Source organism: Silene latifolia, chromosome 7 (genome assembly GCF_048544455.1).
Source record: "Silene latifolia isolate original U9 population chromosome 7, ASM4854445v1, whole genome shotgun sequence".
In the NCBI taxonomy this organism is placed as follows: domain Eukaryota; kingdom Viridiplantae; phylum Streptophyta; class Magnoliopsida; order Caryophyllales; family Caryophyllaceae; genus Silene; species Silene latifolia.
Window position 1 is genome coordinate 51462101 of NC_133532.1, and position 7487 is coordinate 51469587.

A 7487-nucleotide genomic window follows, 5' to 3' on the forward strand; every position below is an offset into this window, starting at 1 on the left:
TTCAACCTAATTCGATTTCCCTATTTGTAAGCCGATTTAAATCAATCGTTTATACTATTTTAATGTCTTCGTCTTAGAAAAGTTTGAAAAAAGAGTCATGTTTATTTCAAGTGCAGTTTATGCATATCAAATATTGTAGTCAGATTTTTTATGTTTTGTCCTAGATGATTTATTTATGAACATGTCGCTGAAAAGTCCGCGAATCTGATTTGGTTGTGGAAAATGATTTGAAACCCTAATTTATATGTCGATTCAGTTTTGGGGCTTTTTCAAACATCATATTTGTAGAGTCTAGATGACAATAGGATTTTGAATTACCGAAAAATTATGTTTTAAACTCGTTTTATGAATCAATACTTTTTATGCGACGGATTCTGTCAGCTTTAGGAAATCATTTTGAAAACCCTTGATAAGTTTGGAATTTGAGAAAAATACGTTATATAAGATTTGTAGCTAAGACTCATGGGATTCCTATCCAATTTTCCGTGAATCGATTCAATTTTTCTGTAATTAGTTATGCATTTTATACCGAGTCTGTCATGTGCTGGAAAATCAGGAAAAGTCGTGTTTGTTCTTTAAGTTGATATTCCTATTAAGTTATGATGAGTCTAGGTTATATGCATGATTAATTGATTGAGTAGGTGGTAATTATACATAATTATGTTATATAGGTGATGGATATGTGAAGGATCATAACTGATTGCTTGTATGTGCTTGGATTGCGAAAAGGTAGGGTTCCCTGATCGGTTTACTGTTTAATTGTTATAAGATTGTGTGATAATTGTTGTACGATTGATTATCTACTGATTGTTGTTGGTGTATTAGAGTTGGTGTTGGTGTTGTGATGGGAGATGGTGATATTCGCGAGGTGCGTCCTTGGTTGAGTGGAGTCACTTGCGGGAGTGGTTTCACGCCCTAGTTTCACCCTCTATGGAACCCGCCATAGAAGGGGATGTGCACATTAATGAACAGGGTTATCGCGCGTTGATGAGCGAGTCTTAGGTGGGTACGGCTGTGGTCCCCCACTGGCAGGGCTACACACTTTAGTGTGTAGTCGATTACTTGTTGTGATTGGGAGTTGGAGGTGGATGATGATCAGCTGGTTATCTTTATCGTACTTTGTCTTATTTTGATTATGCAGTGAACTGACCCGGTTTAATTGTTTTAAAAACCGTGTTGATCCATTCGAGGATGCTTGGCAGTTTGTGACAGGTGATGGTTGTCTTTAGCTACGGGGATGAGATGGGATGTCATCACTTCGAGTCTAGCTTCCGATGTTACGAGTTTAGCTTTTTGATCCAGTTGTATTGAGACTTTATACTTTTCTTTTGAGTCGGATTTCGAGACAATGTAATAGTTATCTTTAAATACTTTAATAAATATTTTGGAATGGTTTCTTTTGATATACTAGCCTCGGGCAACCAAGATGGTAACAGTCTCTCATGCTAGGGTGGTCCTTGGTAAGGCACCTCGGTAGGGGAGGGGGGGGGGGGGGGAGGGGGTATTAACAACCGCGGACTAGTAAATTAGAAAGGGGAAAAACTACATTAATCAAAGCACAATGGTAAGCTGTCCCTAGTGATGAAGTCGGAGTGCACAATATGTCAAGAAATGGTGAACAATGGTGTTGCAGTAAAAGCTTTAAGTTGTGGTCATGTGTTTCACACTCTAGTTTTATAGAACCTTGGCTTGCTGAGAAGAATACATGCCCTGTGTGCCGCACACTAGTGATTAATAATTGTTGAATTATTTTATTGTGGTTATGTTTTACAGCAACTTTAAATTTCAATTAATTATTAAATTTATGCAGCCTATGTTTATAAAAAAACATAAAATAGACTAAGCTTCATCATTGAATAATTTCATGACAAGTTGAGTTCATAACAAAGATTAACACTCTTAAAATAAGTCTGTCGGCGATGTTATATTTACATTTACCTGCACTTCTTTTTTCAATAGCAGCCAAATTACGGATGGGATGAGTTCAGATCTCACATAGGCTATTTTGCTTACAAGTTAAGTGCATTATTCTCTATATAACATATAATTGAGGACTGGCTCAATTGACAGAGCATCGTGTAATAACTCGAATGGTGTGGGTTCAAATCCCACATAGGCTATTTTGCTAAAAACACAATAACACTGGAATCTATTTTGCTTACAAGTCGTTTACATTATACCGGAGTAAAAATACAATAATACCAGAATAACACCGGGATAACAACACAATAACACCAAAATAACATTGGAGAAACATTACAATAGCACCAAAATAACAGCGGAATAAAAACACAATAACACTGGAATAACACGTGGTGGAAAAAACAAGTAAAAGTAAAAAAATCACAATAGCATCAGAGTAATAGCAGATAAAAACACAATAACACTGGAATAACACGTGGTGTAAAAAAATCAAATCGTGTAAAAAAATCCAAAGTAAAAAAAATCTCAATAACCACGTGTTACTCAGGTGTTATCTTGTTATTTTGTTGCTACTCCAGTATTATTCTTGTGTTATTGTGTTTGTTATTCTGGTGTTATTGTGTTGTTATTCCGGTGTTATTGTGTTGTTACTCCGGTATTATTTTTTTTTTCGGTGTTATTGTGTAGATACTCAGTATCTGCTGAGACTCCAACAAACACCCGATGATTATCGGACTATAACATGCTTTGGAATCGCGGCGTTTGATCGATAGTTTGTGTACAACTCTACGTCGTAAAACTTAAAAAAATTTCGAAAATAAAACATTTCAAAACATTTCAAAAATACCTGGAGTGTTTAATGCACGACGACGGGGTCGCAATGACACTAACTAGAGTCAAAACCGACACCGGACCAAAAACCGACTCAAAAATTCAAATCCCGACTCGAACAACGAGTCAAACCGAGTCAAACACAAAAAACAAAACTTTTCAAACCTTCTATGTTAAGGTTTCCAGGAATCTTACACAGTCAAATATCAAACATGTTCATCCAAAACCTAGGAAAGAACAAATCATGATTGCACTTGAGTGAAAGTGACAGGACAACTAGTGACAGGACAACTCGAAGAACCGCGACGTGGCTCGCGCCTCTTTGAGCAGCCCAAGTGGCCACGTCTCTCAAAACTCACACAACCACTCATTTCCCTATAAATACCCCTCAAATGCCCCCATTTGAGAACACGCGAGTGTCCGCCCCCTCTTTTCTCCCTTAAAATTCTCGACTCGACTTCCTAAGTCACAATCCGACGCGTATTTACGACCTACCGATCGTAAATACAAGCCTTACACATTGCTTGGTACCGTCACCGTGTATTAAATCACTTGACCGACCATTTCGACCACTACACCATCACTAATTTTAAAACACTCTTTTTACTTACCAAAACGGTTTTCAACCGAGTTTTTTCCGACCAAACGAGTTGTTACACTTACGTCGGTCACTCGCCATAACCAAACATGTAAGTATGAGGGTGTAAAAATCCTTCTTTTATCATGTCTTCATTTATTTCATGACTATAACATGCTAAATCGTGCATAACATGGTCCAAAACATGGGATAAACGAGCCAAATCTGAGTTTTGGCCTGAGACAGAAGCCCCTTGGTTCGCCGGCTTGCCCGCGCCTAAATGGGGTGTCCAGGCCAGAACTCAACCGTGTTTGTTCTCGTCTTTCCCCTTTAATTCATTTTCATATTTGTAACCGGTTTTTACCATTTCAAATATTTTCGAACCTTTTTATTTTATTTGTTTTAACCATGAACATTTTTAACCCTTGGTTCCTCATACCATGACGGTTAAATCCGTGTTCCGGTGATAGTATTTGGTTAATAACATTTAAAAGGTATTTTAAAACCTTTTATTTCATTTCTTTACATTTTGGGAGGTATTTTAAAGCCTCTCACCATTTCTTTACATTTTAAAAAACCAACATATTAGTCACCAACACAAAGTCATCCTTGGTTCTACATACCATGCCGGATTTTAACCCGGGTACGATGATGAGTATTGACTAATTACATTCAAATGAACTTAAAACAATTAGTTCAAAATTATTTTTCAAAACTATTCATGTCAAGCTTGTCATGTCGAACCCGACACCGAATATCATCAAAATAATGATGATTATTCAAGTCCCGTTCTTCAAATCAACAAATATGGTCTAAACGACCCTTTCAAACCAAATCGGGTTCAAATACCCATTTTTCAACACGTTTTGTTAACGTTTTCCAAATGGTCAGAACACGGCATATAACCGTAGGTTGACCCGCGTTTAAAACAGGCCTTTCAATTCTCATTTCCAAAACCAGGGGAAGCCCCCTTATGTCGCCAACAGGCCCGCGCCTCATATGGCTGCCTGGCACAGTGCCTATTCCCTTTCCAGCATTAGTCTAGGACGATCTCGACTCCGGTTAGCCCGGATATAGGACGGATCAGATGACTATATGCTCATTCAAAAATCATATTTGCAAAACGGTTTACTAAGACAAATGGATCACGTTATGCACCATAAACCTAATACGGTAAATGGATGTTTAATTTCCATCTTGCATGCAAATCAACCATAAATCCAACTCGACATCTTATACTTGATATTTGGATTTAATCAACCGACTTATAAAGCTCTCACATGTTAGGTTTAAATTATTGGATGCGCATTCATGCATTTAAACCGTTTTATCAACTTTTGCATTCAACCAACCAAGATCGATCAGTAGAGGCCGCTACCGCGGGCGGAATTGGGTGTCTGATTAAAGGGCTTCCCAATACGTACCTTCACCTCTTACTAAGAAACTTTGGATAGTGGACGACCTTATCCAGGGCGTACGAGAGTCATTCTAGAGATAGGATGCTAAAGAGGGACGATTCCTTATCTTTAGTACCTATGTCAAACACTGCTTTGTGCTTCGTTTGACCGAGGTATAAAGTGGATTCGAACGGGTTCCAAGCATCCCACAAATGCTTGGTGACGACTCCGAACATCTCTAGTCATTTCGAAACCCTTACCGAGACGAAACCGACCGATCTAAAACGATCCGGTCGAAAGCATCTTTACGCCACAGAGTGTAGCTTTCAAAAGACCGCTGCCATTGTCCACAGATCGGCTGGGCATACGCAGGTGGCCCATGTCCATAGATTGGCGACTCCGCTGGGGATAACTAGGACATTTACGTCTTTGTGATCCCTAGATGGTGAGACTCGAACGAGGTCTTGGTTGGAATGCATTAATTGATATTACGGTCACGGTCGGGTTCCTTGTCCGGGTCCACAACCTAACCCTTTTCGACCAATTGGCTCGTCTCGTCGGCATGAGTTTTCTCATCCCCGCGTTTCGAATCCCGATTGAGTTAAGCATACCATTGACGTTACACATTTCTTTTTCGTCAAAGAGCTTTCATCACTTTCGAGCACGAGGCTAGGGCACCCTCCTTACACATTTTGTTTGGATTGGTATCCCTCTCGCATATCGGGGTTTGATTGCTTGGTGTGTAACCCACCCTTATTAAGCCAAAACCCGTGTCAGCATGATGCATAATATAATGAACTGTGAGTGCTTATGTGCTACTTGATCATAAGTCCTTCCTTGTCATTTTCAAACTTTAAAAAACACCTTTTTGCGCCGTTATAATGGCCATTTCAAACCTCGGTCTTTCGCCGACCGTTGCATGCCTTTCTAGGCCGTCGTAATGACGATTTTCAAACCCGATTTTTATAACCATTTCAACACGCCTTTTTAGGCCGTCGTAATGACGATTTTCAAACCCGATTTTTATAACCATTTCAACACGCCTTTCTAGGCCGTCATAATGACGATTTTCAAACCCGGTTTTTATAACCATTTCAACACGCCTTTCTAGGCCGTCGTAATGACGATTTTCAAACCCGGTTTTTATAACCATTTCAACACGCCTTTCTAGGCCGTCGTAATGACGATTTTCAAACCCGGTTTTTATAACCATTTCAACACGCCTTTCTAGGCCGTCATAATGTCGATTTTCAAACCCGGTTTTTATAACCATTTCAACATGCCTTTCTAGGTCGTCGTAATGACGATTTTCAAACCAGGTTTTTATGACCATTTCAACACGCTTTCTTGGCCGTCGTAATGACGATTTTCAAACCCGGTTTTTATAACCATTTCAACACGCCTTTCTAGGCCGTCATAATGACAAATTTCAAAATCGGTTTTCTACAACCATTTCACGTCACCTTTTTACGCCGTTATAATCGCCGCGTCTAGACACGGATTTTAACCCGTTTCGCGCCGACAATGGCTCTTTCAAAACCCGAGAAAAGCACACACCCTTTTCTCGAGACACTTTTGAGATCCCGAGGACCATACACCGTCCCCGAGACCTCATCAAACATTTCAAACCCGATTTTCAAAACATACAATTTTGAACTTCAAAAAACCGTCTTGGGAGACGACACACCGTTTTCCGAGCCGACTCAGATTCAAAATCGTCTTTTGCAAATAAACTTAAGACAACCCTTTCAACTAACCGACTTGCGGAGATCTCTATCTTCGTAAGCCGTCCATTAAGCGACAAATGAATCTTTTTGAAAATTTCTATTTTCGAAAACTTCAGTCCACCATTCCAATTCCGCCTCGTGTCTATCGAGTCGAAGCAAACGTACTTATGGGTCTTTACGTATGAGTCGTCTCACCACGAGACCCGTCCAATGGTGTCACGCCGCTATGTTGGACACGTGTCAAAGGTTCGGTCAACACGGTCACGTCATAAATCGAGTCAGCACCGAGGAAACACACGGTCAACCTCGTCTTGTTGAGTCTGATCTTTGTCTCGTCCTTTGTGTTGTCTGCGTTCAGTCTTTGAACCATGTCGGATTGAGTTGTAATGTGAGCCGTTTTTCTGCTTCAGAGCCATGGCCCCGTCTTCAACTTCGTCTGTCAACCACAACAACAATGATAACAACAGAGATGTCATGACTGATCAGCTAGCCAGCCTGCTCACCGCTAGGGATGGCAGTGGGTCGGGGACCCGACCCAGACCCTGAGGGCCGGACCCTAATGGATCGGGTATGGGTCGCATTTTTTCAGACCCAATGGGTATGAGTCGGGTATGGGTCTTAAGAAAATATTTCGGGTCCGGGTCCGGGCTAAGTTATGAGACCCATACCCGACCCTTAGACCCTTTATTAAAAGAAAAAAAATCAAAATCACAACTTTTCTGAATTCATAGTGGCATATTGTAGAAACCCAACTAAAGTCTCTTTCTCTTCCCTCATCCCATAAAGTGATAAAACTCAACCAAACTCTTCTGACAATACCATCACTCCACCACTGACACAAGAAAACCACCACCATAGCACTGATACGGCAGATTAATAAACTCATAATGTTAAAGTAGTATGAATTTTTTTTTTAATATTATAGACCCCATAGTTGTTAATCTTGTTACTAAAGTGGCTGAAACTCGGACCCGCGGATAGACCCGGACCCTACCCTTACCCATAGGGTCCGGGTATGGGTCCTCAAATTTT